Below are 18525 nucleotides of genomic sequence, written 5' to 3'. Positions count from 1 at the left end.
GATCCTTTCAATTAGTATCAGAGCCTCGTCTCTTTATTAAGGACTTTGTTGTCCGAAGAGTATGGTTGACACCAACGATGGTGCAGAGGAACACTCCGGTGTGAATCCCATCTCGTCTACGGCCGAAGGGGGAACCTCGGTCTCACGTGAGGAATTCAATGTGGCTTTAGACACATTGAAAACCTCCATGACGGCCGAGGTTAAAAGCATGTTTAATGAATTTCTAGAGGGACTTAAACTATCTACCGTTCCAATGAAAGTGGGTGATCCCACTAACAAGGTGACGGATGCTAACTCCGACAAGGGGGAAGCTAACAATGAAAAGAGTCCTTCTACTAGTGGTAGAAATGGCACCGGCATCTTTGCCCATGTGGAACCTCCTATCTATAGAGGACCTATTCCCTCCACTCATTTAAATCATGCCGGTCCTCCTCCTAAATATGTGAAAAATGAAGATTTTGATTCTTGGGTTTATCGCTTCAAGCGACATTTAAAACATGTGAACACTAACCTTTGGAGAATCATTGAAGAAGGTTTCTATCCTCATGACCCAAGCAACTTCACCCCTCGAGAAGAAGTGGACAATCAATTCAATGAGAGTGCTCTCTTCATCATCCAAGATGCTATCCTTCCCGAAGACCTTCCTTATCTTCGACCTCATGTCATGGCTAAAGAAGCATGGAAATGTGTCGAGCGTCTCTATCGAGGAAGTGCTAGCATTCAACGCTCCAACTATGAAGTGGTGCAAGATGAAGCCGATGAGTTTGCAATGAAAGAAGATGAAGAACCTCGTGAGCTCTTTCAAAGAGTGACAAAACTCGCGGTTGCACTCCGAGATCATGGAAGCAAGGACACGGATGACAATTGGATCAAGCGAAAGTTCCTCAAGGCCATGATGCCCTACAACAAAGCCATGTCCTCTGTCATTCGTCAAAGACCGGACTTTCACTCCATGACCTCTAGTGAAGTGTTGGATGAGTTTGTTGCAATGAGCATTTTGGACAAGACCGCCGACAATGCGGTGCTCCGTTCTCAAAGGGCAAAGAAGCCCAATCTTGCTTTGAAGGCCAAGGTTATTATGGAAGAAGAGGAAGAAGTGGAAGATGAGGAAAGCAACCCTGAAGACACCAAATTTGACTATCACGAGCACATGGCCCTTGCTTCAAGACAATTTTGGAACAAGAAGAGTTCAAGACCCAACTTCAACAAGAACAACTCAAGTGGCGTCAAGGGCAAGCAACGAGTTAGAACTTGCTTCAACTGTGGCAATGTGAGCCATTTCGTTGCGGATTGTCCTTACGAGAAGCGGGAAGACAATGGTGGCAAGTTCATCCGAAAAGACAAAGCCAAGTCCTTCCCCAACAAGAACAACTTCGCCGAAAAGACTCCCACTCATGGGTTGGTGGTTCAAGAAGAATACCAAGAGGATGACGATGATGATGAGAATGAAGAAGCAATGGCCATGGCATCCGTTGCCATTGCTACTACTCCCCGGGTGTCTCTCTTTGATTCACCCAACGAAAACATCACCGCCAAATGCCTCATGGCTAAAGCTTCAAACAAGGTAACTCCCAACATTAAAACCACCATCATTCCTAATCCCTCTGTGGAGGATTGCATTGATGAACATGATGAGTCTAATGAGGAAGTAAATGAGTTTGAGTCTTTTATGAGTAAGCTCAAGGGCAAGTCCAAGAAGCATTTTGTTGCTCTCTTGGAACAACTTGGTGAGGCCAATGACATGATCGAGGCTCATGAAGAAACCATCTCTAAGATGGAAAGTCATAGTCGTGACTATGCCAATGAGATATCGGATCTCTCTAATGCTCTTGAGGAAGAGCGTGTGCATCGTTTGACTTTTGAGGAGTCACACAATGATAGCCATGCTAAGTTAAAGAAAGATCTTGATCATGCTCTTGTCATGTCTCGTGTGCTAACCTCCGAGAAGGCTAAACTTGGGGTTGATCATGCTAGACTCAAAGAGGAGTTTGAGTTACTTGACAAGGCCCACAAGGTCTTGAAGGGTACTCATGCTAATCTCAAAGAGTCTCATGCTCAACTCCAAGTTAAGCTAATCAAGGAAAAGGCCACTTTTCCTCATATGGTATTAATTGATAATGCATGTGCTACTAACCCGTGTTGTGAGCATGAGCATCTTGTGGAGGAGAATGCCAAGTTGAAGGATCAACTTGAGAAAGGCCTTCTGACTTGCATTCAAGGTGAGAAGAACCTCAACGACCTTTTGAGCAATCAAAAGGAAGTTGTGGCCAAAGAAGGAATTGGGTTTGCACCCAAGTCCAAGAGCAAAAAGAAGAAGAAGAACAAGACCAAACGTCCTCCTCCTCTCAAACAAACGTTTGTGAAAGAGGGAGAGGGTGCTCCTAAGAAGAAGAAGGAGAAAGTGAAGGGAGTTGATGTCCAAAAGGGCAAAAGCATTTCCTCAAACAAAGCCGGCGACTTTAACCCATCATATGTGTTGTGTCGTGCTAGTGATGGACATGTTTATGCTAAATTTGTTGGTTCTTCTTATGAGTACATTGAATGGTCTATTTGGGTTCCCAAGACCCTTTTTACTAACATCAAAGGACCCATTACTAAATGGGTACCTAAACCAAGCATTGATCTCGTGTAGGTGTTTGCTTCCGGTGGGGGATCATGGTTGCTAGATAGTGGAGCAACAAATCATATGACCAGGAGCAAGGACTTGGTGGTGGACGTGCAAGAGATTCCATCTATGCCCACCAATTTCGAGTGGGGTGATGCATCACATTCTAAGGTATTGGGTCTCGGCAAGGTTGTCATTTCTCATGATCTAACGATCGAGAAAGTCATGCTTGTTGAGTCCCTTGCATACAATTTGCTTTCCGTTCGTCAACTTGCACTCATGGGTTTTGCTACATTCTTTGACATTGATACCGTGGCCCTCTTGTGGAGCAAGACTCTTAAAGTAGCCTATGTTGGGCATGTCGAGAATGGTCTTTATGTGATTAACTTTTCGGAGCGACCCACTAAGACCGCGACATGCCTAATGGCTAAAGTTGACGTGGGATGGCTTTGGCATCGCCGTTTAGCCCACGTCAATATGAGATCTTTGCAAAGTCTTCTCAAGGGGGGCCATGTCCGTGGACTAACAAATGTTAGCTTTGCCAAAGATCGTGCTTGCAGTGCTTGTATCGAAGGAAAGCTTCATGAAAAGGCTCACCCTCCATCAACCATCATCTACTCGAAGAGACCCTTGGAGCTCCTTCACATGGATCTCTTTGGGCCTCCATCTTTTGATAGTCTTGGAGGAAGAAAGTATTGCTTGGTGATTGTGGATGACTATTCAAGATACACTTGGGTATACTTCTTCAAGAGGAAGAGTGAGACTCAACAACCCGTCATCAACTTTGCAAATGAAGCTCAATGTCAACATGATGCAAAGATCTTGACAATAAGAAGTGACAACGGCAGCGAGTTCAAGAACTAGACCTTGGATGAGTTTCTCAGTGATGAGGTGACCAAGCATCAATATGCTGCTCCTTATACCCCTCAACAAAATGGTGTATCGTAGAGGAAGAACCGGACGTTGATGGATGCGGCAAGGACCATGATGGCGGAGTTCAAGTCTCCATACAACTTTTGGGCCGAAGCCATCAACACCGCATGTCATGCATCCAATCGGCTCTATCTCCGCAAAGGCTTGAACAAGACTCCTTATGAGATACTCACCGGCAACAAGCCCAACCTCAAGTACTTCCGGGTGTTCGGTTGTAAGTGTTTCATTCTCAAGAAAGGTGTTCGTTTGTCTAAATTTGAGGCTAGAGCTCATGAGGGCATATTTGTTGGTTATGCTACAAACTCTCATGCTTACCATGTCCTCAACAAGTCCACCGGACTCATTGAGGAGACGTGTAACGTGGAGTTTGACGAAAATAACGGCTCCCAAGTGGAGCAAAGTGGTACTTGTGATGTAGGTGATGAAATTCCTCCCCAAGCCATAAGAAGAATGGGTATTGGTCAAATCCTACCCATTGAGGAACCCCTTGTGGCCGAAGGAGAAGGACAATGCTCTACTCAAGTAGAGCCATCACCTCATCAAGACCCACATGCTTTCGAAGAACAAATTGAAGGCCCTCAACCTCGTGAACAAGACCAAGGGCAAGATCAACCTCAAGATGGTGGTGAACCTCTAAATGATGCCCAAGGTCAAGTTCTCCCCCTCGAGCAAGTTCAAGATCAAGAGCAACCTCATGATCAAGAACAAGCTCAAGACGGCGCTCAAGATGATCAAGTCAACCCTCCTCCTTCCACATCCGAGGAGGAATTAGAGCATCGTGCCGCGAAGATTGCTTCCAAGCTCACCACCCAAGGCCATCCCATGGAAAATGTGGTTGGAAGCCTAAGAAAGGGGGTAAGCACTCGTAGACAATTGGCAAACTATTGTGAACATCACGCGTTTGTCTCTTGTGTTGAACCCCAAAAGGTCTATGAGGCGCTCGAAGACTCGGATTGGCTCAATGCCATGCATGAAGAACTCAACAACTTCGAGTACAACAAGGTGTGGAGATTGGTGCCAAGACCATCCGGGAACCACAATGTCATTGGAACCAAGTGGATCTTCAAGAACAAGCAAGATGCTCATGGGAACATCATTCGCAACAAGGCGAGATTGGTAGCACAAGGCCACTCCCAAGTCGAGGGTATCGACTACGGTGAAACCTTTGCTCCCGTTGCTCGTCTTGAATCCATTCGTTTGTTGATTGCTTATGCTTCCCATCACAACTTTAAGTTGCAACAAATGGATGTGAAAAGTGCTTTTCTTAATGGTCCTATTAATGAGTTGGTCTATGTCAAGCAACCCCCCGGGTTCGAGGATCCCTACTTTCCGGATCATGTGTATCAACTCGATAAGGCACTCTATGGCCTTAAACAAGCCCCACGTGCGTGGTATGACCACCTTACCGAGTTGATACAAGATCGTGGATTTGAGGTGGGGCTAATCGACCCCACTCTTTTTACTAAGAAGGTCAACGGTGAGTTGTTTGTATGCCAACTATATGTTGATGATATTATCTTTGGTTCTCCTAACAAAGCTTTCAATGAAGAATTTGCCGCTCTCATGACCTCCAAGTTTAAGATGTCCTCGATGGGAGAGTTGAAGTTCTTCCTTGGTTTCGACATCAAACAAAGAAGAGAAGGAACCTTCATCAACCAAGCCAAATACACTCAAGACATGATTAAAAGATTCAAGCTAAGTGATATCAAGCTGGCTACTACACCAATGCCTACCAAGTGCCAACTTGACATCGATCCCAATGGTAAAGCGGTGGATCAAAAGGTATATCGCTCCATGATTGGCTCCTTTCTTTACCTTTGTGCATCTAGACCGGATATCATGTTGAGTGTGGGGATGTGTGCACGTTTTCAAGCCGCACCAAAGGAAAGTCACTTTGTGACGGTCAAGCGAATCTTTCGATATTTGGCTCATACCCTAAACTTTGGCTTATGGTACCCAAGAGGAGCAAACTTCAAGCTTGAAGGTTTCACGGATTCCGATTGGGCGGGAGACAAAGTGGATAGGAAGTCCACTTCCGGAGGGTGCCAATTTCTTGGTTGCTCTTTGGTAAGTTGGTCTTCCAAGAAGCAAAGTTGTGTGTCTCTCTCGTCCACCGAAGCGGAGTATGTGGCGGCCGGTAGTTGTTGTGCTCAACTCCTATGGATGAGGCAAACTTTAAAGGAGTACGGTGTCATTTGTGACAAAGTGCCTCTTTGGTGTGACAATGAAAGTGCCATCAAGATTTCTCTCAACCTGGTGCAACACTTCAAGACGAAGCACATTGAGATTCGATATCACTTCATCCGGGATCACATTAGGTGAGGGGAGATCGAGCTCAAGTATGTCAACACTCATGATAACCTTGCAGATATTTTCATGAAGCCCTTGGATGAAGCAAGATTTCGCGAGTTAAGGCATGAGCTAAATATCATTGATTTGAGCAATGTGACTTGAAACTGTGCACCCCCCACCACACTCAACTTGTTGTCTAGTTTAGGTGTAGGCATGGACATAGGGGGAGTGTTGTTCTCTCAATGAACTCTCCCTCCCCCCATTATGCATAAATAGATCACCTCTTTCACATTCGCCATTTTTGATGGTACTTGTGCTTCAAAGATGAGTTTTGGTCATGGGCCCAAGGATAATTCTTCGCGGTGCCATACCATCCAACTCAAACATAGGTGGCTTCGGCCACCGCCCTCTCTCCTCGAGAGGCTTTGTCGCTTGGGGATTTCCTGCTGTCCTCTTACCTCTGGTCTGTGTGTGTTCTTGTGGTTTCTTGTGTGTGAAAAGTTCCCGTGCAAAGGCGTTTTTTTCTCTTGTTTGAAATCTGCGGTGTCTTGAGCTCATGGTACTACCGCGGCCGGCTACGGTACTACCGCGGCTGGCTACGGTACTAGCGCGGCCGGCTATGGTACTACCGCGGCCTACCACGGTACTACCGCTGGTGGGAGCACGGTACTACCGTCCCCATGCGGCAGTAATTTTTTACTGCCGCCTGGTTGAGCGGTACTACCGCCTCGGTGCGGTACTTCCGCCCGAGCGGTACTACCGCGATGATCCACGGTACTACCGCGCTGGTTCGAGCGCGTGGGGATAATGACGGGCAGGGGGAGTTCTAACTCCCCATACCCATTCGTGTCCTCTCTCTCCACGTCGTCTCCTCCTCTCCGATGCTCAAGAACGGAGCCGACGTTCGTCGCCGGATCTCCTTCACCGGCTGCCCTCCCGTGATTTCGACCGGTGGGATCGTTGCCCACCACGTGCTCTCGCTATGGACCAAGGTTTTTCCCCAACTCCCTCTCCGTTTGATTGTGTTTGGTGCTGTTAGGTTTTGGGGGAGGCTTGTGTGTTCTTGAGATTCATAGGCTAAATCTCTGCAAGAGTAGGATGAAGGAGTGTGGTATTGCATAGGATTTATACTTGTATTGTTGTCTTGCGCTAGATCTGATCACCATGGCACCGCCATTGTTTCGCGGTTCTTTTCAGATTCAAATCACGTGTTAGATCTGACGTGACGTGGTACTACCGCCCGTATGGCACGGTACTACCGCTTGCACGGTACTACCGCCCCTCGGGAGTGGTACTACCGCGCCCTGTGCGGTACTAAGAGCTTACTACCGCTCCAGCCATGGTACTACCATGACCTCGCACGGTACTACCGCGTCTGGAGCAGTACTTATCTTTTAGTACCGCAGACAGTGGCAGTTCTACCGTGGCTCACATCTATCGCATGCCAACTTTCTCGTATGCCTTCTATGTGTTTCTTGTACTTTTTCATGGCCTTTTGCATTGATCTTCTTCGCGTCTTTGGTGTTTTGCGTGTGTGTCTCAGGTGGTGGCTCTCGCCGGTCCAATCCCAGCTGTGACACTGGTTCCAAGCGTCTGCGCAACCCAGGTGAAGTTCCAGAGGGCTCGTCTGCCTCCAAGCGCAATGTCAAGACCATAGCTAGCAAGCACAAGGAGCCCGCCAGGGGTATGGATGAGATAGCCCCTACTGAGTATGTCCGTCTCAGGCAGCTTCACCCTTATGTGAACCCGCGCTCCACTGCCAGAGGCTGTGAGCTGTTCTGGAACAAGACCCAAACCCAAATCTATTTGGATGTCATCAAGAACAAGCAGAATACCTATGTGGAGGTGAAGTGGATTGATATGCACCACATGAGGAAGGACAAGTTCCGTGACTACTTTGAAGAGGCTCTGGACTTGGTGGAGCAGTTTGGCATTGAGCATGTGATCTCTTTCCACCTGGACTATGACCCTGAGATTATCTGTCAGTTCTTTGCCTCCGTGTACTTTCACCCTAATGAAGAAAGGAGGATGACCTGGATGTCCAATGGCCGCCAACTGTCTGCTACCTGGAAGGAATTCATGGATCTGCTTCAGGTTCCTGATGATGGGCTTAACACTCCAGTGGGTGTTCGCCCCCACGGCAATGCTGATTCTGCCAACAAGGACAAGCTTACCCCGTTCATGGTTGAGAAGGCGCTCGCCAATGGCAAGACAACTTTGGTACTCAACCCCTTTCTGGATATCATGCACCGCATCTTCCGCAACTCCTTGTTCCCACGCATTGGTGACAAAGACAAGGTTCATGCCTATGTGGTGGACATGATGCTTCTTTGCCAGGAGGATCGCTCGTCTCAGACTCAGCCACTTGATGTCTCTCACATCATGTGGTGTGAGCTTCAGTTTGCTGTGTTCAACCGCAAGGTGCCTATTTATGGGCCCTACCTGTTTCTGCTGATCTCGAAGACTTGGGAGAAGATGTTCCCTGGTGAGGAGTTCCTGGCTCCAGACTGGATTCGCCATGAGCCAATTTGTCTGCGTATCAAATCTAACTGGGCCAACACCGCTACTCGTGCCGAGGCGACTGCTGCTAGGGCGGCTGTTGATGAGGATGATGCTGGCGCCGAGGATGTTGTTGAGGGCCGTACTGCTAGGCCCTCTCAGAGTGTCTCTAGGCCATCATGGGCCAAGAAGTTGAAGGATAAGATGAAGTCTCTTTTCTGCATGCAAGCCAAGGGGCAGTACAGGGCTCACGTGGAGTCCAAGGAGAGTCGTCGCCGGCACAACAAGATCTTGCAGCTCTATGGTGAGGAAGTGTCTGGCGGGTCTGAGGAGCACATCACTCCTGAGACCGAGTGGATGGAGAAGCAAGGATACAGGTGGACTGATTTTGAGGAGGATGTCGAGGAGTCCATTCCAGCTGCAGAGGCGTCTGATGAAGAGGCTTGGGACGAATTCTCTGCTTGAGCCACCTCTTGTGTGTGTAGGTGTCCTCTCTGCCTTTTTGGCGTCTCGATGCCAAAGGGGGAGAGAGTGTAGGGATTTGCGAGTTTGCGAGTCGTGTGTGTCGTGTGTTTGCTGCTTTCTCAGTCAAACTATTTGCCACTTTCTCGTTTGGACCTTGGTTACTTTACCTTGCACTCTATCTATCCTAGCAAGCATGTGTTATATTGTGCTATCTTTATGTTATGCTATGCTTATTATCATGCTATGCTATGCTTATTATCATGCCTTGGTCTCTAAAATATAGGGGGAGTGTTGATCCTAGTCTGTGTGCTATGCAGTCCAAAGCATTCTTCTAAAGTGCACACATCTAGGGGGAGCCCGTCTATATCTTAGAGAGGTGGGGTTTGCCCCTGCTCTCAAATTATCTTATCTATGTGCAAATCCCGTGTTGTCATCAATCCACCAAAAAGGGGGAGAATGTAAGGGCATATTTATCCCTTAAGTGTTTTGGTGATTGATGACAATGCTTTTGCGGACTAATCGTGTGCCTTGAGTCTCTCAGATACTTCATCACTAGGCACAAGACCATTCGGTGCCCCTCGGAGACTATTGAAGTCGGCGTTGTTCTACATTTCTCTTTGGTGGAGTTGAGTCGTAGGAGAGCCGTACTATTAAGAGGGGGTCCGCGTCGAAAAGGTTTGGGTGGAATCAACAAGTACACTTGTCCCTCCTTTCCTTGCACTTTGGAGCTGCCCTTCGTTATCTTGGTTGTGTGAAAACTTGGTGACTACTGCTGTACTTGCGGTAGTACCGCAGGTACAAGTGGTAGTACCGCTGGGTGTCACGGTAGTACCGCCCCTCCCGAGCGGTAGTATCGCAGCACCCAGGCCTTGTGCCGCTCCAGTGCGGTAGTAGGGCCGGATGTAATTTTTTACATCCGCGCCCACCAGGTAGTACCGCTCGTCCAACGCGGTAGTACCGCGGGGGCTCACGGTAGTACCGCTCCCTAGGAGTCGTAGTACCGTGACCCTCCGACCTAGTACCGCAGTGTCACGGTAGTAGGCGCGGATGTAATTTTTTACATCTGCGCCGGCCACGGTAGTACCGCACCTCGCGAGCGGTAGTACCGCGTCGGGTTTTTGCACCACCCCAGTTTCAGCGGAAGTAGGCACGGATGTAATTTATTTCGTCTGCGCCCTTCCCAGGCCGTGACTCTCCTGCCTTGCGGTAGTACCGCAAGGAGGAGCGGTAGTACCGCGCAAGCGGTAGTACTGCCCCCTAGTCAGGCGAGTTCCGGCCTGTGCTGCTGCCGCGGTAGTACCGTGGTCGTCCACGGTAGTACCGCGCAGCCTCGCGGTAGTACCGCACCCCTGGAGTGGTAGTATCGTGTGTCGCGGGCTGAACATGTGGATAACGGTTGGATTTTTCCCACGACTATATAAGGGGTGTCTTCTACCTCTAGTTGACTACCTCTTCCACTAAGCTCCATTGTTGCTCCAAGCTCCATTTTCACCCGATCTCTCTCCCTAGCCAATCAAACTTGTTGATTTGCTCGGGATTGGGTGACAAGGGCCCGATCTACACTTCCACCACAAGATATTTGATTTCCCCCACTTATCCCTTGCGGATCTTGTTACTCTTGGGTGTTGAGCACCCTAGACGGTTGAGGTCACCTCGAAGCCATACTCCATTGTGGTGAAGCTTCGTGGTGTTGTTGTTGTTGGGAGCCTCCGATTGTTGTGGAGATTGCCCCAACCTTGCTTGTAAAGGTTCGGTCACCGCCTTCAAGGGCACCAATAGTGGAATCACGGCATCTCGCATCGTGTGAGGGCGTGAGGAGAATATGGTGGCCCTAGTGGCTTCTTGGGGAGCATTGTGCCTCCACAGCGCTCTAACGGAGACGTACTTCCCCTTAAAAGGAAGGAACTCCGGTAACACATCCTCGTCTCCACCGGCTCCACTCTTGGTTATTTCGTGCCTTTACTTTTGCAAGCCTACTTGTTTTACATCCTTTGCTTGCTTGTGTGCTAGTTGTTATAGCATCATATAGGTTGCTCACCTAGTTGCACATCTAGACAACCTATTTTGTTGCAAAGTTTAATTTGGTAAAGAAAAGCTTAAAAATTGTTAGTTGCCTATTCACCCCCCCCCCCCTCTAGTCAACCATATCGATCCTTTCAACCAGTGCAAGTGAGGCAACCGAGCTCAAGTGGGAGTTCGACGAGGAACTTGGTCGTTACTATGTTTCGTTTCCTGATGATCAGTAGTGGAGCCTAGTTGGGACGATCGGGGATCTGGCATTTGGGGTTATCTTCTTTTCATTTGGATTTGACCATAGTCGGTCTATATGTGTAATTTGAATGATGTATGAACTTATTTATGCATTGTGTGAAGTGGCGATTGTAAGCCAACTCTCTTTATCCCATTCTTGTTCACTACATGGGATTGTGTGAAGATGACTCTTCTTGCGACAAAACCTACAATGCGGTTATGCCTCTAAGTCGTGCCTCGACACGTGAGAGATATAGCCGCATCATGGGCGTTACACACACACTCCTGCCACACTATGCGCGCTCAATATACCTGGGGGCTTCTTATATAGAAGCTTAATATAATTATCTTCCGGGCTCTATGCCCACCACATATGCGTCATTCCTCCATATGTACCTTTTTTCACCATTATATGCATCGATATGACTTAAGTTTTGGCCAAGCTGGGTTGCCTGGCTCTTGTGTTTATGCCCTATGTTCCCATTAATTCGGCTAGGGCATAAGGGGAGCACCCCTGCGATTGCTACTGCCGGGTCAGCCGGAATATGTACCTCAGACTGGGTGAAGCCGAAAGCTAGCATTCTTAAGAGAATATTCGATCGGTGAACAAAAGATGTTTCTCACTTATTGCAATACATGCGCCCAGAGGTTTATATCCTGCGTCGCTTTTCGCAGTTCGGACATGCACATTAATGCATGCATACACAAGGAAAGGAACCCTTAATGGAACTATTCTCCCTAGAAGATGTTTCTTACTATCCATGTAATATAACATAGCTAGTTGGGTACTTGTCTGTTCAAGCACTTATGACCCCTACGCCTGGTTTCCATGTGTGTCCTGATTTTTACATAACTGAGCAGGTATTCAGATACACTCCGGACTGTCGGGTCCAGAGGTTGAAGCGAAAAGGTCCACCAAGACAAATGATTTATAATCCGGCTAGGGACAAAACATGTCCTTTGAAGTACAAAGTCACTTAGACTGACTAAATTCTTCTTCTATACCATCCAACAAGCTGTCTAGCCTACAATCCTGTTGGGAATACTTAGCGGCTAATGCTACCTGGTCATATACCACACTTACAGGGATCTCTTTCCCATCTGACCCTACAGGTCCGACCTTGGCCATGTGGTTTGGGTCAGCCTTGGTGTATCGTGTCTTCACCATGGCCCAGGCTTCCCTTGCACCTTGTCGGCGAGCCGATATCTTCCATAATCGGAAGCGCCGCCGCGCTCCCTTGAGCATCTCTACAAGCTCCCCCATGCCTCCTGGCAGGGAGGCGAATGGCCACAAGGCCTGGGCAATGCCCTGCATCACCTGTCGAACTTGTTCATGCAGTTGTGAGAGCTCCTACAGAAGATCGTCTGCAGATCCGGGCATCTCCTCTTCATAACGACCTGTCAACATACCTACAGATATAATTCTGTTAGCCCGCTTCTTTGCCGAACTTTATAATGGTTCGTTAGAGCACTTACTAAAAATGCCGCATCGAAGCCTCTTATTCTCCTTCACGGAGTCAACAAGCTGGGCACGAACATCCTTTAATTCGACGTCCAATCAGGTGTTCGCGTCCTGGAGATTATTTTTCTCCCGTATAACCTTTGTAAGCACACGCTCGCCAGCCTTCAGCTGTCGTTGAGCATGTTGCTCATTTTCTGGTACGATCTCCGGATTGCCTTCGGGATTGTCTGCAGAATCTATTGTTAGATTTGCATTCATGCCGAATACTAACTGGTACATGCCATTACATTCTTTTCAATCAAGACAAGTATTACCAGATGGGGCCTTCATGGACTCCTCTATTCCGGCAACTGCGGCCCGGAGCTGGGCTTTGCACTCCTCCAGCTCTTTAGACAGCTGGGTATTCTTCTCCGTAAGAACCTATGCATGCGAGGATACTTAAATCAGTTGTGCCAACTGTTTCAAGTCTCAGGGGCTACTGATATGCATACTTACCAAATTTTCTTACCCATATATCCTTTACGTACTGGTCCGTGGCTCTGGCGAGGCCATCTTGAGCAGCTCGGATGTACGCGTCCCCTGAGTTGAAGGCATTGAATGCCTCTTCAGAGAAGTTAGGGTCGCATAGTGTGGCCCGTCGGTGCCTATGATTCATGGCGCTCTCCACTTTGGAGTTTGTAGCGGACAATCTATCCGCATCCTCTGTAGGAGGATTGTCTGGCATTGTCCCCGCATTGACCTCCGCCCTTGAGTCCGGCTGGTGGAGGCGTGGCCGGCAGGCTCTCCGGATATAGTCCGGCGAGCGCTTTTTCTGCCAGGAAGCCATGGACATCATTATATTTTAAAGACAATAAATACGTGGCAGGTTTCTAATCATACCTCTGCAATGGCGTCTCGGTCCTGACCGCCTTCCTTTTAATCCTACCCGGCTTCGGTGCCCCTTGTTAACGAGTCACCGCGGGTTCGTCATGGCGTCCCGATGGCCTTCCCTATAAAAACACAATACATGTGCAGAGGGTAAGGCGCAGATACGGGAATCCTTCTTGGAGGTTGGGACTCTCGCTTTACTTACATGTGATGCAAGGAGTAGGCCAGGATAATCAGCTATGATGGCCACCAAGGCGCCATCACAACTTATCTGAAAAAATGTCTTGTCGACGAGCTCCACAAATATGCCCGGATCTTCTTCAAGTCCGGTGTCGAGGGCCCGGTCAGGGTCCTCTGGCTTTGGAGACGGGCTGTGAACTTCCCTCATAGCTTTTCGCAGTTCCTGCTATGAATTGGCAAGGTAAAAATTTGTGCTAAAGAACGCGGAAAAGATTGGAATAAAAGATAGCAGGTCACCCAGCTTGGGGGGTTGTACATGGAGAATCCATCTCGTGGCTTAATACGAATGAACTCCTCTTCTTCTCCTTTGTACAAATCGGACAGTATTTTTGCCAGTGCAGTGGCGGAGTCCGGGCCTTTATGGCCGCAGCGGGTGGCATCGTCTTCTCCATTGAAGTGCCACATGGGTTTCCCCCGATATTGAAGTGGCTGCACTCCCCGCATTATGCATATTGACATAGCCTCAATTATTGGCAGTCCTGATTTGGCCAGTGTCTTTATCCTGTCCAACAAGAAAAGGACCTCTCTGTTACCTTCCTCCTGGGGGCTCCGGGGACGCCAGCTGTGGTGCTTCTTCAATGGGGCATTTGCAAACTCAGGAAGGCCCAACCGAATAGGGTCCGGAAGGGGGATGTCCTCTATATAAAACCACTCCGAAAGCCAGTCTTCAGATGTCTTCTTCGGAGTACCGGATAGGTATCCGGTCCCGGCGATGCGCCATATTTCGGCTCTGCCCACTTGATATATCGACCCCTCCTGAATGCGGGGTATGAGCCAGAATAGCCTCTTCCATAGCTCGAAATGAGCTTCACAGCCCAGAAACAACTAGCAAAAGGCGACGTAGCCGACGATGTGTAAAATGGAGGCAGGGGTGAAGTTATGCAGCTGGAGGCCATAGAACTCCAGGAGCCTACGGAGGAACGGATGGATAGGAAATCCAAGTCCCCTCGGCAAATAAGGGACAAGGCATACCCGCTCTCCCTTGGATGGATTGGGAAAACTCTCAGCTTGCTCCCCGCCATTATAAGTGGCTAGTCCGGCTCGGACGGGGACCATGTACGCAGGCGGGAGAAACCCCTGGGTCTGCAACTCTACCAAACAGCTGTGTGGGACGGAACATTCTCCCAATCGCCTGGCTTAGTGCTACGGGAACGAGAGGAGGAGCCGCGACGGCCGGCCATGATGGGATGGATTTTTTCGGGCACGCTCTGATGGATACTCGCTGGGAGGAGATGGTGTGATTTGGATCTGAGGATCCCCATATCTTTAAATAAATGATTTACTTACATGGTCAGGGTGGCAAATGTAAAAATTCCCCGACTTCCCGCATTCGCTCGACACGTGGAGATGGCCCTTATTAAAGCACAGAAGCCGAGGACTGCAACATTAATGGGAAGCCGGACACTGCTCATTTCAATAGGTACTCAGGGATTTTGGAGAAGAACCTGCCTTGCAATGCCGGAGACAATCTGCGCACCGGACTCATCATCATTGAAGCCTTGTTCAGGGGCTAATGAGGGAGTCTTGGATTAGGGGGTCTTCGGATAGCCGGACTATTGGACTATGAAGATACAAGATTAAAGACTTCGTCCCGTGTCCGGATGGGACTCTCCTTTGCGTGGAAGGCAAGCTTGGCAATCCGGATATATAGATCTCCTTCTCTGTAACCGACTCTGTGTAACCCTAGCCCCCTCTGGTGTCTATATAAACCGGAGGGTTTAGTCTGTAGGACAACAACAATCATAATCATAGGCTAGCTTCTAGGGTTTAGCCTCTATGATCCCGTGGTAGATCAACTCTTGTCATGCTCATATCATCAAGATCAATCAAGCAGGAAGTAGGGTATTACCTCCATCGAGAGGGCCCGACCTGGGTAAACATCGTGTCCCCGCCTCCTGTTACCATTAGCCTTAGACGCACAGTTCGGGACCCCCTACCCAAGATCCGCCGGTTTTGACACCGACAACCTGCGCTTGGGATAACTCTTTGTTTGGTGCTCAAAGCCATATCATTCTTCGGTGGCTAGGACCTTAGTCCATTTGTTGTTGAGTGTATCATGTTCGGCTTGAATCTGCTGTTGTTTCTTTTTCAGGCCCCGTGCGGTGGCGATGAGCCGTTGCTTGAAGTGTTCTTGTTTGAGGGGTTCCTTTGGGACGATGAAATCTTCATTACCGAGGCTAACATCCTCTTCGGAGACAGGTAAGTAGTTACTATCTTCCGAATCCTCGTGATCGACGAGTTCTTAGGGGCTGTATTGACCCTCTTCCCTCTCATCCTGCTCGAACGCAGGCTTGACGGGGTGGTCAGGGTCTTCGGTGTTGTCCGGAGTGTCATTATCTCCGGTGCCGCTATTGCTTCCCCTTTCCCGATGTGATCGTGAGTGGCGCCGCTGATGCCGGTGTTTTGGTGGCTCATCGACGGGCTTATCCTCATTTGGATCTTGAGTGCCATCGTTGTCCTTCTTCTCAAGCGTGTCCACCATGTATGCATCGTAAGTAGAAGTGGTCGTCCAACGCCCAGTGATGGGTGGGTTTTGACCTGGTTCGGCTTCGACATCATCGTCCATGCCATCAATGTCTTCGGAGGCGTAGTCTAGCATGTCGGTTAAATCCTCGATAGTGGCTATTAAGTGGGTGGTCGGTGGGACGTAAAATTCCCTACTCTCAGCCCCCAGTTCAAGCTGGGTATAGTTCGGAGGTGACACTTCTGTGATGGCGAGAGATTGTATTGAGTCCAGTGTTTTGTTTAAGAGCAAAAGCTGGACAGGCGTCTGAGGATCTACGGAGCTAGGCTCAGTGATAACCACTTGGTCGAGCCTAAGGGACGCATACCTTGAGAGTTCGGAGCTGGTGCCCAAAGGCAAGTCCAGTTTCCTGATAGAGGCAAAGGTGTCTCGTCTTCCGATGAGATGGTGGCTATCGTTTATGGTGGAGTAGACTTTGACGATCCGACTACAAACGTGCATGATGTTGTGCCTTAGCAATCACTAAACCAATCTCCGTGAGGTTACCGATGATGTCGGAAGCACGATCAGCCTGACCACGAAGGTCTAATCCTGCATGCAATCGAAAAATAAGCAAGAATATGATAAAAACAATCTGAATATTGCAAATATGGATGAAGTATAGATAAAGTTGGGGATCCGTAAGCAGTCTTGGTCTGGTCGTTGGACACAAACGAAGTACACGAAGTTGCAATGGCTAACTTTTAACTAAACAAATCTCAAGGGAAAAGCTACTAGATGGATCTACTTACATAGGAGCAAGGGCTGGCAGACAAGGAGATGGGAGGACGTCCCAAGGCAGCCTAAAACTAACCCTAGGTCGTACAAGGCTCATGGTCCCAAGTGGAGGTGATGCAACACCTTTGGACTTGTAGTTTGACTCGGATTCTTCTACAGCGTCAGATTGTTTCATCAATATCTCAATGCTCCGGACGAATTTGAAGGTGAATCCAATTGGGTTGGAAATAGCATGAAATCTACTTTCCAACAAAAAAGAATCATCCAATTTGGAGTCCGTATAAAAAATTTCTCGGTGTTTTGAGTCAGGTATGTCTGTGCGGTCCGAATCTGAAACCAGAATGTGAGAGACTTGGACTCTATCTTCTCTTGGCCCAAAAGTGACGTGAGAGAACTTTTTGAACAGCACCTAAAATTCTCCTTTTCCCTTATCTTCATATGTGGATTGTACAAATGTCCCATACACCTCGGAAATATGCACGTATGCAGTATTTTTGGTCGTATCCAAGGTAGTCATGTCCTCATCACTTCCTGATGACGGGGAGAATCCCATTTGACTTCGGGTCCACGGACGGCGTGGTCACATCTGGGTTTCCGGCTTGAAGCTCCGTGATGGGAGAGAGTCCGGAGGGGTTCATCCTCCCGTCTTCGAACGAAGTGGTCCGTCCCGGATCTAAGGCCGAGGCGGACGCGAGCGTCGACCCCTGGATGGGATCTGATAGTAGACCCGGAGGGCCTCCTTCGTGTGGGGGGGAGCGGCGGCCAAGGCCGAGAACCCCTCGAAGATCAGGTCTCCTTGCATATCGGCGATGTAGTCAATCTTTCAAACCTGATCTGGTGACCAGGGGCGTAGCTGTCGGCCTACTCAAGGTGATCGGTCGAGTTGGCACGTAGCACAAAGCCACCAGACACAAAGAGTTGGCCAGGAAGAAAGGTCTCCCCGGACACAGCGTCGTCGTCGATGACGAGGCGAGCCATCGATTCTTATGTCGACAACATAACGGAACTCTCAATGAAAGCACCAATGTCGGTGTCAAAACTGGTAGATCTCGGGTAGGGGGTCCCAAGCTGTGTGTCTAAGGATCGATGGTAACAAGGGGCAATAGGGACACAATGTTTACCCAGGTTCGGGCCCTCTTAAAGGAGGTAAAACCCTACATCCTGCTTGATTGTATTCGAAGAGTATATGGGTTACAAGAGTTTGATCTACCTCGAGATCGTAATGGCTAAACCCTAGTTGTCTAGCCTATGATTCTTCTCAAAGCCTCTACGGACTAAACCCTCCAGTTTATATAAACATCGGAGGAGCCCAGGGTTGTACAGAGTCGGCTTGCAGAGGAAGGAAACATTATACCCGGACACCAAACTTGTCATTTTACGCACATAGGAGTCCTACCCGGACACAGGGGGGTAGCCTTCTGCTTTATCTTCATGGCCCATCAGTCCGGCCCATATCGAATAGACCGGACACCCGAGGGCCCCCTAATCCAGGACTCCCTTAGTGACCTAATGTAGTGCTAGGTGTTATAGACGGAGCGGGAAAATATACGAGAATATTTTCTCGACTCTAGGCATTTATCAATCAAACGATCCAGAGGGAAAGGTTCCATGTTTGAAGTGTTGGGGGCATGTGACAGGTATGTGGATTACAAATTCGGATTCGTCTTGTTT

The sequence above is a fragment of the Triticum dicoccoides genome, chromosome 6B (assembly GCF_002162155.2).
Source record: "Triticum dicoccoides isolate Atlit2015 ecotype Zavitan chromosome 6B, WEW_v2.0, whole genome shotgun sequence".
Classification (NCBI taxonomy): Eukaryota; Viridiplantae; Streptophyta; class Magnoliopsida; order Poales; family Poaceae; genus Triticum; species Triticum dicoccoides.
This window is presented reverse-complemented; position numbering follows the sequence as displayed.